Source organism: Stegostoma tigrinum, chromosome 11 (genome assembly GCF_030684315.1).
Source record: "Stegostoma tigrinum isolate sSteTig4 chromosome 11, sSteTig4.hap1, whole genome shotgun sequence".
Classification (NCBI taxonomy): domain Eukaryota; kingdom Metazoa; phylum Chordata; class Chondrichthyes; order Orectolobiformes; family Stegostomatidae; genus Stegostoma; species Stegostoma tigrinum.
In genome coordinates this window covers 70,470,810-70,486,563 of record NC_081364.1, presented here as the reverse complement: position 1 = coordinate 70,486,563, position 15,754 = coordinate 70,470,810, and the positions used below count along the sequence as shown (strand labels likewise).

Below are 15,754 nucleotides of genomic sequence, written 5' to 3'. Positions count from 1 at the left end.
TGATGTTCTTCATATTCATAATTATTCTCTTTACATCTTACCTGAGGACTGCTGGACCTCTATTTATTACCCTTATTTCACCGCCATTTCTCTATTCGCTGACAGAGCGGTATCAAGAGTATCTTTAGCTTTGAGCTGCCGGAAGCCTTTTCAATCGCGACTTATTAAAAAAAACAAAAGAACTCGGATGTTGGAAACCAGGAACAAAAACAAAGTTGCCTGAAAAGCTTAGCAGGTCTGGCAGCATCTGTGAAGGTAAAAAGACAGAGTTAACGTTTCGGATGCAGTGCCCCTTCCTCAGAGCGACTTATTAAAGCCCCAGGATCGCTAATGTAACAATCTTTCTCATCCAGTTCTGAGGATCATTTGTCTCAAAGTGTCAAGAGTCTGATGACAATAACAACAGAAAGCACTGCACATGCTCCAGGTCACAATGGCGTCTGGTTGATTGATGTTAGTGTGGGACCAATAGGAATACAGGGTTTACGTGCATTCCTGGGCGAACGTCTCTGCCCTTCTAACCAATCGGAATGAAGAGGGGGCTGGATCAGTGCAAACCACGTGATCATCCACCGGAGCAGTGCAGGTTCGCTGAGAAACGTCGGAACTGCAGATGCCGGAGACTCCGAGATAACAAGGTGTAGAGCTGGATGAATATAACAGGCCAAGCAGTATAGGAGGAGCAGGAAAGCTGACGTTTTGTGCCTGGCCCCTTCGCTGAGACTAAGGTTTGTGCAATTGAGGTAAGAGCAGGACCCGGTGAAGAAGGCAAAACGGCAGAAAGCGGGAGGGAAGTGATATTCGTATGGGCTTTGGTGTGCACGTCGGAAAATCCACATTTGAAACTCCCAGGCTCACGTTTGCAGAAAATAAATCAACGCCTCAGATAGTGATCGATTGTGTGACTGCCACCGTCTTTATTGGGGGCAATGATCCGCAGGGCGCATGCGCGGCAGCATTGAAATTTTGAGGGCGGAGTTGAAGCTGGGCGCATGCGCAGCCGTCTCTGGTAGAAAGTGATGCTTTTTCTTGTCCTGCGGCTCTGACTGGTTCCCCTCCACTGACCCCATTGTGTGACTAAGTGAACTCGTCCTCACCCTCAACAACTTCTCTTTCATCTCCTCCCACTTCCTACAGACAAAGGGGGTGGCCATGGTTACCTCCATGGGCCCAAGCTATGCCTGTCTCTTTGTCGGTTATGCGGAACAATCCCTCTTTCATACCTACACTGGCCCCGAATCCCACCTCTTCCTCCAGTGCATGGATGACTGTATCGGCACTGCCTGTGTTTTGAGTCTGGATCCTTCTTCAGAAATGAAATGAAATTACACAGAGCAAATTCGAACCAAGAGAAATGTTTGTTTCTTCTGGAATTCTTACCCAGACTGTGGGATCATAGCAGCTAGCACTGCTAACTTCGTTCTGTGCTTCCTGATCACATCTTTGTCAGTGTCTGATCTCTTCAGTCTCTCATGATGGATATATTTGATCTCTGTTTAGTATTTTACTGTTATTTTCTTATACCTGTTGTAACTGAATATTCCACTGCTGCCCACCCCCTAACTGTGTGCTGCTCTCTTACCAGATTAATTTTTGAATGGTGTCTTTCAAAGTCAGGCAATTTTTTGGCAGAAAGAGAGTGCATTTTTCTTCCATTTCAGACCACCAAATTCTACAGCTTTTTTATTCTGTCGTTCATTTTTGCACTTCTGCAACATTTACTCTTTCTCCTTCCACAGATACCAGTGATCGTTGCCAAAGCCCAGTTGCCTGTGGAAAATGTGATGTTCAAGTTTCGTGTGTTGCTGCAGTTCGTATGATGAAGGTACTTCCACAATGCGGTCATTTGAGAAGTTACAGATCATTCATCTAGCGATACTGAAGAGCTGATGGTGTAGGTCCAAATCAACAAACTGTATGTATTTTTATCATATTTATAATTTCACAAAAAAATTATCAAGAATTTTTTTATGTCAGGAGATATTTAGACTAGGCGACCAAAAACATTACCAAATTCACAGGTTTTCATGACTATCTTAAAGAAGGAAAGCAAACCTGAGAGGTTTATCATAGGAATTCCAGACCATGTTGCCTGGCAACTGTAGAAACAGCCTCCAATAGTGAAGCAATGATTAAACACATTGACAATTCATTTACTTTCAGACTCTGTTGGAGTCTCAAAGGTTGTGTGGTGCAGGGAAACAGGGATCATCACGGCCAGGAATTAAATCACGGGTGAGAATTTTAAATTGTTGCTTATAAATAGGAGCCTTTGTGGGTCAGGGAGCACAGCAGTGATGAGTGAACAGGTTTTGGTACAAATGAACTTGTGCGCAGCAGAATTTTAGATATTCTTGAGATTACGGGGACGTTAAATGTGGGAGGTCAACTGGGAGTGTGTTTGGATAGTTAAGTCTAGAGGTAACGCAGGAATAGATGAGAGGTTCAGCAGATGAGCTGATACTAAGGTGTCATTGTCACTGAAGTGGAACAAAATGTTTTTTTGTGCAGGAATCTGCTGTTGCCTTCACCTCACCTCAGGAATTCAGCTGTTTGTGAATTTGTGGATCAAGTCTGTAATAAGATCTGGAACCGAGTGCCCGCCGTGACCCAAACTGGGCGTCACTGAGCATGTTACTGCTGAATAAGTGCTGCTTAGTACCACTGTTGACAACACCTTCCATCACTTTACTGATGATAGAGAGGAGACTGCTTGAGGGGAAATTGGTCGAGTTGGATTTGCTGTGTTTTTGTGCTGAACAGACCTGGGCAGTTTTCCAAATTGTCAGTAGATTCCAGGGCTGTAGCAGTACTCAAACAGTTTGGCTTGGCAGGTAGCAAGCTCTGGAGCACAAGTCATCGGTACTGTTGCCAGGGCCCATAATCTTTGCTGCACTATTCCTCTATTTATTAATATCATTTGAAACGAGTCAAATTGGATGAAAACTCAAAGCTGTGATATTGGGGGCATCTGGAGAAGGCTGAGATTTATCATCCAATTGGCACTTGTGGCTGAATATTCCTGCAAATGCAGTAGTCTTGTCTTGTGCGTGAATAGGTTGGGCTCCTCTGTCAGTCAGGATGAAGATTTTTGGCATGCTTCCTCCAGTTTAATTGCCCATCACCATTCACGACTGGGTGTGGCAGAATTACAGAGCTTAGATCTGATCTACTGGTTATGGGGTGGCTCAGCTCTAACACTTGCTGCTTATGTTATTTGGCATGCAGATAGTCCTGTTTGGTAGTTTTACCAGGTTGACACCTTATTTTTAGCTATGTCTGATGCTGCTCTTGGCATGCCCTCCTATACTATCCATTCAATTAGTGTGGTTCCCCTGGATCAATGGTAATGGTTGAGTGCACAATATGCTGGCCCCTGAGGTTACAGATTGTGCTGGAAAGTTCTGCTGCTGTTGATGTCCCATAGCGCTTCATAGATGTCTGGTTTTGAGCCCCTATATCTGTTCCAAGTCTGTCCCATTTAGCCGATGTTAGTGCCACTCAACACAATGGAGGATATTCTCAAGTTTAAGATGATGCTTTGCCTCCACAGGACTGTGCGGTGGTTGCCGTTACCAATCCTGTCATGGACAGTTGCATCTGCAGCTGGGAATTTCGTGACAATGACACCAGCTATGTTTTTCCCTTCTGTTGGTTTTGTCAGCACCTGCTGCAGTCCCAGCCAAGCAGTTTTTTTTTCCTTTAGGACCCAACCAGCCTGATTGGTAATCCTGCTGTGAACTACTCCTGATGGGGGGCATTGACTACCTTTATTGCCATTTACACTCAGTGCTTACTCCAAGTGCTGTTCAACATGGAGTTTTTAATTAAAATTCACTCTTGGGATGTGGAAGTTGCTGGCTGGACCAGCATTTATTGCCCATCCCTGATTTCCCTGAAGGCATTTAAGAGTCAACCACATTGCTGTGGGTTTGGAGTTGCATGTCATGCAGATCAGGTAAGGATGGCCGATTTCCTTCCCAAAAGGACATAAGTGAACCCAAATAATCAGCAATGGTTTCATGGTCATCGTTCGACTATTAATTCCAGATCATTATTTAATTCAAATTCCACCATTTGCCACGGCAGGATTCGAACCCAAGTCCCCGGAATGGTGTCTGGGTCTCTGGATTAATAATCTAGCAACAATACTGTTGCCAGTTTATCAACTGAGGGAGGATGATCCATGGCATTCAGCAGGAGCCATGAGTCTTCCAGGCGTCAGAATCAATGTCGTACTCCCAGGTCAATTACTGTGGTCAGAATAGCACTGTGCTGCCACGTCTGTCCTGCTCCTGGGACAGGCCTTCACTAAGGACAGTGATGGTGGCTTGTTTCAAATGTCTATAAGGTAGATTCTAAGCATATGACGCTGTTCCTTGACTAGTCTTTGAGCCATCTCCAAATTTTGCCACTCGCCCCCAGATATTAGTAAGGAGGAGTTTGTCGAGTCAATAGGGCTGATTCTGCAGGCGTCTTTCCTCGTGCCTTGGCAGATGCCAAGTGGTCCACCCAGCTTCATTCCTTTGTTGAGACTTTGCAGTGATTTGTAATTGAGTGGCTTGCTGAGATTGGCAAATTTCTTTCCCTGAAGGACATTAGGATTTTTTTCTTTTTCTGCCATTAGCAATGGTTCCATGGCAACCAGTTGATTCTTAATTCCAGTTTTTTTATTGAATTCAAATTCCACCATCTGCTGAGATGGGATTCAAACCCAGACTTCTGTTGTACACTTTAGTATTCTGGATAAAAGTTAAATCATCAGGTTTGTTCACTCATTTTTGAATATCTCTAACACAGGCTTTGTTTCTTTGCAAACCATTGTCCATCATCCTGTCTCCTCCATCCTCCCCTCCAACAACAAGTGAGGGAGAGACGTAGAACCTCCATGTCATTAAGATTGAGACTATCCAAATCAGATGCCTCCCTTGCTTCCCTCTCTCCCACTTGCCCACCAAACCAAATTGCCTGGCACGTTGCTCGTTGTTTTAGTCCTAATCTTGCATCTTTCTCCAGTCTTATGGCAAGCCTTATCAGAGCTCGTCTTAATCCTTTGCCCTATTCCTGCTAAACCACAAACATTCTATGTCTCTCTTATTTCTCCTCCTCCTTGCCTCTTCCCCCATGCCAGTTCAGATATTATCCTTGTTCTGTCTGCTCCTCTTTTCTGGTTATGCCCATCTCATCCATTCTGTCCAAAACCAATATTTGACTTCACTGTCATTGGAAAATCCCACTCCATCTCTATTCTCTCTTTCCTCTCACTAAATCTTGGCCATTCTTTGCCATGTGTCAAAGACCTGCAGTTCTGGTCAGTGACATGAAGTCCCAAGGTGGAAATTCCTGGAAACCCAAATAGATTTCTCCCTGAATCGACGACTGACCTCCGCAAGGGATAACGTGTAATAGGGACAATGCACAGTTATCTTCGGCCAGGATGAGGGGATGTTGTGCATTTCTACCCGGACTGACAGTGATGGATTTTATGAATTTGTGTTACAGGATATTACAAGTGGACTTTCAGGTGGGAAACTCAATTGTAACACCAAACTCTGACAGAATTACTCAATTCATCAGCATCTGGATATTCGCATTGTGCATGAGTATTGTGTTCCTGCTCATTTCTCATTTGCCGTGTAAATTTTTTTCTCTTAAATCACCCCATTCTCTCCATAGATCATCCCTAAATTTTTCCATATATGTCCTGTAATCTTTTTTATGATCAGTCATGAGTGTACATTTTATCATCCTAAAGTGTTTCTTTTGTAAACACCTCTATCAAAGGCCCCTCAAAATCCTTTGTTACAAGGAGAACAATCTGTTTCCCCCAAACACCCGGTTCCCCAATGACTGTTTGCTGTCTATAAGGCAATCGTCTGGATTGTGTTGGAACATTTTCCTCTTCCCTGCATGAATACAACCCCAACATTATTAGAAAAAGTGAACATCCTCCAGATGAAGCACTGTGTCAGTGGTGTCCCATCCACCACATTCAACATTCCCCTCTACACCACCAAGGGAAAGTGGCATCACTGTGCCAAAGGTAAAGTCACCATTGTCCTACCTGACCATAGGGCTGGTTTAACCTGAAGATTACCACACCCCAGGCGAGGGGAGAGGTTGAGAAGGAGAGTCCATCTATTATAGATGGATATTCTCTATGTACCAGCAATGCCCAAGTCACATGAAAGAATAATGTTTAAAAAAAACAGCCCTAACCATGTAACTAAAAACCCTCTCCCTACAAACCATTCTGTTAAATCTCCTCTGCCCCCTATCAGGGACCCTCCCGTCCTTCACAGTGTGTGGGGGATCTTTGGTTTGCACAGACTCAGCTCGCCTCTGTTCCTGTCTGTGATGTCATCATGCTGTGACAATGGCACTGAACCTCACTGTCTGTGAGGGTGGTAGGCACAGAGATCCTCATAGCGTTTAAGACATATTTAGATGCACACTTGTGATGCCAACGCAGACAAGTCTTTGGGCCAAGTGCTGGAAAATTAGATTAGAATAGTTAGGTGGTGGATTTTAACTGGCCCAGGCTGGATGGGCCACAGAGCCCTTTTCTGTACTGTCGACCTCCGAGACACTTCACAGAGAAGATGCCAAGCAATAGTTCAAGCAATTTTTCCCCTCTCAGGAAAGGAGATGTTAGAATAGATGACTCATAATTGGTTAATGTTTTTGGGAGACGAGTGAGGTATAGAGATGAAGTGGTTTACCAAGACATTCTGGAGCTTGAAGCCCAGGAAATTGCACATGCTGCCATCAAGTGGAAGAATAAACATGGGGCATCATCATTAGAACTGTATTAGAGAAAGGGTCATATCATTGAGATTTGAGAGGCTGGAGGATATTAGAGACAGGAAGGGTTCTGAGACTGGAGAAGATTACAAAAGTAAGGAAAGTGTGAGATTGGAGGAAGTTAGAGAAATGGTGAGGATTGAGAGGCTGGAGGAGACCTCAAATAAAAGGAGGTTTGTGAGGGTAAAGGCAATTACACATCTAAGGAAGTTTATACGGGCTGGAGGAATTTACAGAGATAGGAGGGTGTTGAGGCTGGAGGAGATTAGAGATAAGGAGGCTTGAGAGACTGGAGGAATCTACAGAGACGGTGAGAGTTCTGAGGCTAGAGGGAGATACCAACAATAGGCAGGTCGTGAGGCTGGAGAGAGATTCCAGTGACAGGAAAGGTGGTAAGGCTCGAGGGTGGAGCCTGCAATAGCGCAGGCTCGAGGGTCATTTTCATGATAGGGAGGGTAGTGAGGATTGAGGTATGATTCCTGCGATAGGGAGTATGGTGAGGCTCCAGGGTGGATTATCATCTCAATGACACAGTGGTGCACTTACAGCACATGGAGTGCAGTAGTGAGAGAAAGTGGTTCACTGCCAGTTTCTCCAAATCAAATAAAAATGGACAATCAATATTAGTCTGGGCAGCAAAGACCACATCCCATAAGTAAATTACAATTATGATGGGTGATAATGGGAACTGCAGATGATGGATGATCCGAGATAACAAAGCGTGGAGCTGAATGAACACAGCTGGCCAAGCAGCAAATGCTGTGTTCATTCAGCTCCACACTTTGTTATCTATAATTATGATGGGTTTCTGGTTTGGAGAGAGCTAACAGAAGCTCGGATGATTCTCCTTGGGGCTGATTAGCAATGATTTAGTTTAGTAGTAGGTTTGTTTCCCAGATATTAGTTTGCAGAGAGAGAAAAATTATTAACATTGTGACAATGTTTGGTAACTGCCGAATACAACATTCAGATAATTGGCAAATAATGCAGGGTGAAAACTTGAAGGTTACTTGACTCGGCAAGTTCCCAGGATCTGGAACAGTCTGAGTGGCAGCTGGATGCAGGTTCAGGTAGTTATTGTCAAAGATTTGGGATTTAACTTTTCAAGGAACGATCAAGAGGGCCATGGACAAATGGCGGGGGAATTGGGTCAGATTTGCAGCACCTCTAGAATGAGTGTGAAGCTTTTGTCGGGGTTCCAGAATTCCAGTAAATTTAGATCACACGTGATTCAGGAAGACCTTGCTAATTGGAAACAATTGGCTTAGTTATAGGAGAGAACGTGGTGCTGGAGGATTTTTCAGAGTGGAGTTCTGTGACCAGCGTGTTCCACAGCAATCGGCACAGGGCCCACTTTTGTTTCTCATTTATATTAATGATTTGGATGAGAATTTAAGGGACAAGATGAGGAGGTTTGCAGATGATACTAGAATTGGTGGCATAGTGGTTAGTGAAGGTTATCTAAGATGACGGTGAGATGTTAATCAATTGGGTCAATGGGTTGAGGAGTGGAGGATGAGGTTCAATTTGAATAAATGTGAGCTATTGTATTTTGGTAAAATGAACAAGGGTAGGAATTACACAATTGATGGTTGCACCCAGGGTAGTGTTGTGGCACAGAGAAATGCTGAAATTCACTGCATAATTCTTTGAAGTTTATGGAGACAGGCAGACAGGTTGTTCAGTAAATTGTTTTGCACACTTTCTTCATTGCTCAGACCTTTGAGTATAGGAGTTGGGATGTTATATTGAGGTTGTACAGGACATTGGTGAGGCTTCATTTGAGGTATTGTGTGCAGCCCTGGTCACCCTGTTACAGGAAGGACATTATTATTAAACTGGAGACAGTTCAGAAAAGACTTGCTGGGATGTTGCCAGGAATGGAGGGCTTGATTATCAAAATAGACTGCCAAAGCTAGGATTGGAGCATAGGAGGTTACAGGGTGACCTTACAGATGTTAATAAAAACATGAGGGGCACAGATTATGTGAATATATAGGGGTTTTTTTTCCCTAGGTTGGGTGATTAAGACAAGGGGACATGTAAGGTGAGAGGAGAAAGACATATTTAAAAAAGACGTGAGGGACAATTTTTTTTTCTTTTACAGAGTGGTTCATGTGTGAAACAAACTTTCAGAGGAGGTGGTGGATGCAGGTACAGTCGCATTGTTTAAAAGGCATTTGAATTAAGACATACATAAGAAAGGTTTAGAGGAATATGTGCCAGATGCAGACAGATGGGATCAGTTTAAATATAAAAGTTGTATATTTAATATACGTTTCTAAATTGGAGGAAGGCCAACTTTGACAGTATTGGGCAAGAACTTCCAAACGATGATCGAGAGAGGTAATATGCAGTTAAAGGGATGCTTGGAAAGTGAAAGGCCTTCAAAAATAAAATCGGGAGAGTCCAGAGACAGTGTGTTCCTTCTCATGTGAAGGGCAAGACTGTTAATTGTCAGGGCTATTGGACAACTGAAGAAATTGAGGCTGTGGTCAAGAAAAAGAAGGCAGCGCATGTCAGGTAATGACAGCAGGAACTGGGTCAATCCCTCGAAGTATAAGGGCAGTTGGAGTATACTCAAGGGAAATGAGGATGGCAAAAAGGAGACATGAGCTATCTTTGACAAATAGGGTTAAGGGTGATCCCAAGAGATTCTGACACTTCATTTTGGGACAAAAAAGCAACTAGGGAGAAAACAGGGCCCTTTTAAAGATCAACAAGGCTGTGTGTGTGGAACTGCAGGTTGAGATAGTGAATGAGTATTTCGCATTAGTATTTACTGCAGAGAAGGATATGGAAGCTAGAGAACTTGGAGAGATAGTGAGTTGTGAGAAGTGTCCATATTACAGCGGTCATGGTGCTGGACGTCTTAAACTGCATAAAGGTGGATAGGTTCCTGGCACCTGATCAGGTGTTACCCACAACTCTGGGAGAAGCTGGGGAAGTAATTGCTGGTCCCTTGCTGAGGTATCTGCATCACCTAAGACACTAGTGAAGTGCCAGAAGACCGGGTGGCATTTGTGGTGCCATTCGTTAAGGAAAAGCCAGAGGACTATCGACCGTTGAGCCTGATGTCAGTGTTGGGTAAATTGCTGGAGGGGATTCTGAGGGACAGGATTTGCATGTGTTCAGAGAAGCAAAGACTGCTTAGGGATAGTCAACATGGCTTTGTGAGTGGGAAATCTTGAGTAACTAACTTGATTGAGTTTTTTGAGGAAGTGACAAAGAAGATTGAAGGCAAAGCAGTGGACATTTTCTATATGGGCTTCAGCAAGGCATTCACCAAAATTCCACATGACGGACAGGTTAGCAAGATCAGATCAAGCATATTGGAGGAATGGTTAGTAAGTTTGCAGATGGCACACATTGTTGGTGTAGTAAACAGCAAAGAAGTTTTGGATGTGAGTTTGCTCGCTGAGCTGGAAGGTTTGTTTTCAGACGTTTCGTCACAATTCTAGGTAACATCATCAGTGAGCCTCCGACGAAGCGCTGGTGTTATGTCCCGCTTTCTGTTCATCTGTTTAGGTTTCCTTGGGTTGGTGATGTCGTTTCCTGTTCTTTTTCTCAGAGGATGGTAGAATGGCTCCAAATCCATGTGTTTGTTGATGGAGTTCCGGTTGGAATGCCATGCTTCTAGGAATTCTTGTGCGTGTCTCTGTTTGGCTTGTTCTTGGATGGATGTGTTGTCCCAATCAAAGTGGTGTCCTTCCTCATCTGTATGTAAGGGTACGAGTGATAGTGGGTCATGTCGTTTTGTGGCTAGTTGATGTTCATGTATCCTGGTGGCTAGCTTTCTGCCAGTTTGTCCAATGTAGTGTTTGTCACAGTTCATGCAACGTATTTTGTAGATGATGTTCGTTTTACTTGTTGCCTGTATAGGGTCTTTTAAGTTCATTAGCTGCTCTGTTAGTGTGTTGGGTTTGTGGGCTACCCTGATGTCAAGGGGTCCGAGTAGTCTGGCAGTCATTTCGGAAATGTCTTTGATGTAGGGGACAGTGGTTATGGTTTCTGGGCCCGTTTTGTCTGTTTGTTTGGGTTTATTCCTGAGAAATCGGCGGACTGTGTTCATAGGGTACCCGTTCTTTTTGAATACACTGTATATGTGATTTTCCTCTGCTCTGCGTAGTTCCTCTGTGCTGCAGTGTGCGGTGGCTCGTTGGAATAATGTTCTAATGCAGCTTCATTTGTGGGTGTTGGGATGGTTGCTCCTGTAGTTCAGTATTTGGTCCCAAAGTGTTGTTTTCCTGTAGACGCTGGTTTGAAGTTCCCCATTGACTGTCGCTCTACTGTGACATCTAGGAATGGCAGTTTGTTGTTGTTTTCCTCCTCTTTTGTGAATGTTATGGCAGTAAGGGTATTATTGATGATCTTGAAGGTTTCCTCTAATTTGTTTTGTTTAGTGACACAAAGGTGTCATCCACGTAGCGGACCAAAAGTTTGGGTTGGATGATTGGCAGAGCTGTTTGTTCCAGTCTCTGCATTACTGCCTCTGCTAAGAACCCTGATATCGGAGATCCCATGGGTGTCCCGTTAGTTTGTCTGTAGGTTTTGTTATTGAAAGTGAAGTGGGTGGTGAGGCATAGGTCCACTAGCTTGATGATGTTGTCCTTGCTGATGAGGTCGGTGGTGTCTGGTGTATGTGTCTTCTGTTCTTCGAATAGTGTCGTCAGTGTTTCTTTGGCCAGGTTGATGTTGATGGATGTGAACAGGGCTGTTACGTCAAAGCAAAGAGGTTTATCTCCAAGGACAATGGGATCTTAATCAGATGGGTCGATGGGCCCAGGAGTGACAGAAATTAGTTTAGTTTGGATAAATGCAAGCTGTTGCATTATGGCAATGAAAATCAGGGCAGGACTTTGTAAACAGTTACTGATGAGGCCCTGGGGACTGTTATGCAACAGAGACTCCTTGGGGTACAGGTGCACAGTTCCTTGAAGGGTTATTGCAGGTACAGAAGGTAGTGGAGATGATATTTGCTGTGCTGCATTTATTGGTCAGTGCATTGAGTGTAGGAGTTGGGAGGTCATGTAATAGGCTGAACAAGGCATTGATTATGCTGCTTTTGGAATACCGTGTTCAGTTCTGGCCTCCCTGCTATAGGAATGATGCTGTCAAACTTGGCAGGGTGCAGAAAAGATTTACAAGGATGTTGCAAGAGGTGGAAGTTTTGAGCTGTAGGGAGAGGCTGAATCTGCTGGGGCTATTTTCCCTGGAGCATTGAAGGCTGAGAGGTTACCTTAGAGGTTAATAAAATTATGGTGGGCATGGAGTGAGTAGCCAAGGTTGCTTACCTGGGGCAGGAGAGACGAGAACTAAACACATTGGTTTAAGCCAAGAAGGATTTTTTTTTTCAGGGAAAGTGGGTGGTGCCTGTGTAAAATGACCTGCTAGAGGAACTGGTGGAAGCTGGTACAATTATGACATTTAAAAGGCATCTGGATGGGTATGTGAATAGGGAAGAGGAATATGGGTCAAATGCTTGCAAATGGGATTAGATTAATTTGGGATATCTGGTCAGCATGGACAACTGGGACCAAAGGGATTGTTTCGTGCTGTACAACTCCGACTAAACATTTTTTGTTTTCATTTCAGATTTCCACAATTTTACTTCTGCACTTTTCTTAACCTTTTGATCCCTCTGAAAGACTGAGTTACAATGCCTGTCCTTCCTCCCTGGCTCTCCCACCTCTCGTTCAGTCATTTTGTGCAAATACTGACTGGACCTCTTACCTGGAGGATATTTATTTGAATTTGTTCTAATGATGATCCAGCATATTTCCCAAGTGTCACTCCATAAATGTCCAGAGGATTTCTCGATTTCACAATCTGTGGTTGTTCTTCTGGTTCCTCACTCACTGCACTTGCTTTCGGTTTGAAAGCTTGGTCTGCAATTGGAGAATTCAAACAAGTCCACATCCAGCTCTGACAGTCACTTTGTTTATCGCAACCCAGTTATCTCAGGATGTTGAACATTGGAGGAAAAAGCAGCATTCACACTGGGGAGAAATGCACATGGTCTGTGAAGATTCATCTGAAATGTCCGAACACCAGCGCAGTGACACTGGGGAGAGACTGTCGAAATTTCCAGCTTGCAGGAAGGAATTTTTTAATCCATCCCAGCTCGAACTGACCACCAGAGTCACGCTGGAGAAAAACCATTCACCTGCTCTGATTGTGGAATGGGATTCACTCAGTCATCTAACCTGCTTAAACACCAGGGAGTTCGCACTGTAGAGAAACCATTTACTTGCTCGGAATGTGGGAAAACATTCACTCAGACATCTCAACTGCTGATGCACCTAGCGAATTCACACTGGAGAGAGACCATTGGCCTGTTCTGCGTGAGGGAAAGGCTTTGCTGACTCGAATTGCCTGCTGATACACCACCGACTTCACTCTGGGGAGTGACCATTCATCTGCTCCCAGTGTGGGAAGGGATTCACTTGCTCACCTAACCTACAGAGTGACACCAGAGCGTTCACACTGGGGAGAAACCATTCACCTGCTCTCAATGTGAGAAAGCATTCACTTGGTCATCCTACCTGCTCATGTTCCAGCAGGTTCATACTGGGGAGAGACCATTCTTGAGCTTTGAGTTGGGGAAAGCACTCACTCAGTCATCCAAACTGTTACAACACCAGTGAGTTCACAAAGAAGCACAGTTGAAGGATTTTGCTGTCACTCTTACTATCAAATGAACCATGGTTTTGGGCTGTTTGTACTGATGTTACTGATCCCTGCTCAATTAAAGGTCCTGGTATTGCGGATAAAATGTTAACAACAGTTGTGTATCTGTCCGGTAGAACTTGGAAATAGTCATGTTATCATGACACATTGATGCATTCACACTGACAAAAGGCTATCCGCCTGCACAGTATGTGAAAAGGGATTTCCTGGTTCATCAGGACTGGTTAACGAGCAGCAAATTTCTGAGTAACTGTGAAGTTGGTTTTTGGTTCTGCTGTTAGCTATATCCAAATCATGCTTTTTGGGCCTGCTTCTGGAGATCATAGAATCCCTCCAGTCTGGAAGCAGACCATTTCGCCTGTCGAGTCCACACTGAACTTACAAAGAGTGTTCTACCCAGACCCTGCCTGCGTGGGTTTCCTCCAAGTGCTCTAGTTTCTTCCCACGTCCAAAAATGTGCAAATTAGGTAGAATGACAATGCTAAATTGCCCATAGTGTCTTGTGTGCAAAATGCAGGGATAGGGTGTGAGACTGGGTGAGATGCTGTTTGGAGGGTTGGTAATGGACTGAATGGCCATCTTCCACACTGTACGGATTCTATTATGATCTCAATGGCCCTTTATTTGTTAGTTATGCCTGGTCAATATGTTTGCACACCTTTACAATTATGGATTCTATTGCTCTCCACAGACATGTTGCAACTACTAATAGATATTTGTTTTTTGGAAACAATCAAAGGAAAGTTTTAAATCCAAACAAAAGATTGCGATGAGTCATGTACTATATCCCTGATTGGAAAAATGCAATCGGCTATGAAACCTGGTGACCTGTCCATGGGGAATGCAGTCTCTTCAGATCTTTACCAGGTGTCCATAGCAGTGACGGATCTCGTGATGAATGCAAAAACATTGTGTGATATCTAGTGTATATTTTCTATTTAGTCTGCTGTCCATTACTCCACGTCGAGTTCGTTTTCGGAGACCGTCACGGACTTGCTGCAATCACAAGACACTGACCTGTTTAGAAAAACACAAATCCTTTTATTACCAAGCAAGTACAAGCTGTGGAGAATTACTGTACTCAACCCGGCACAGAGTGCAGAGTCTTGCAAGTAATTCTCCCTGAGCAGCGGACAGTGCCTGCTTTTTATACTTTACAAAAGACATGATATTTAAAACGATTTCACAATTTACAATGGCATGATGCATAAAACAATTACTACCACAGACAAAAACAGGATACCAAGCAATTATTACATCAACAACATAAAAGACCGGGATACAGTATCGATTGCTAGTGAAGTAGCTGCTAATGGCAGGAGGCAATTTCGAGTTGTTGTCCGGGACAGATTGTGATTTCACATTGCCAGTGTGTCTGGCTAGAACCAAATCAGTGCCTTGGCCCCTTTGCCAGTGACAGAAGTTACATGCTTTCGAGGTTTCACACCTTTACAAATTTTCCCCACCTAACCCTATTTGAAACAGTTTCATTCTAATTTTAATTCAGTCAGGAAGCTTAAGACAGTGTCTGCATACCGATGTGTGAGAAGAAAAGGAGTTACAAAAGCTTGACACTGAATTCCTAGCTGAGCAGGAAGCTTCTGGGTAGTGTCTGCATACCTATGTGTAGGTAGATAAGAGTTTACTTCTATACATTAAAGTCTCTGTATAGGAATCAAATGCAGATAAAAGACTTTAATTTATAGAAGTGTATATATATCAATGGGATGTTATCACATTAACATCTCACACAGAGACTGAGATAATGGTCTGGTGACCTAGATTTGTATCACACCATTCCAGATGGTGGAATTTGAGTTTTTTTTAAAATCTGGAAATAAGAATCTAATGATGACCGTGAATCTATTGTCAGTTGGAAAAACCCATCTGTTCACCTATGTCCTTTAGGGAAGAAAACTGCCATTTTTATCCAGTGATATCAGGATTCCATGAATTTTTTTTAAAAGTTAATTTTTAAAAAACTCCTGCAAATACATCTATCTCTGTCCTAATTTATTTGACAACTCACAGTACAAATTGGTTGACGGTCACTTTCACTTTTGATCAAGTTGTGACCATTTTCGTGGTTGAAACAAAAAAAAATGCATGAATGGAACCACAGTTGTTCTCGTAGGAACAATGCATGCTCTGACATGTTTGGAAAAAAAACCTCATCTCACTTATCAGCCACATATCAAAGCTGACCAGATGCTGTGTACCATGGAAGTGAAATTCTTCACTATCTTATCTACTTGTGTTG

General features: G+C 43.5%; 1 long non-coding RNA gene across 4 annotated transcripts; it reads left to right on the top strand.

Annotated features, from left to right (window-relative positions):
• The first annotated feature begins 551 nt into the window (after positions 1 to 551).
• On the top strand, positions 552 to 15,754 carry LOC125449881 (uncharacterized). 4 transcript variants are annotated; one of them, XR_009446322.1, is made up of 5 exons: positions 552 to 743; positions 1,740 to 1,915; positions 5,503 to 5,524; positions 8,912 to 8,958; positions 12,400 to 15,754. It is a non-coding gene; the product is annotated as an uncharacterized LOC125449881 (long non-coding RNA). The 4 variants fall into 4 exon arrangements; XR_009446320.1 differs by having other exon boundaries at positions 2,164 to 5,524; XR_009446321.1 differs by lacking the exon at positions 5,503 to 5,524.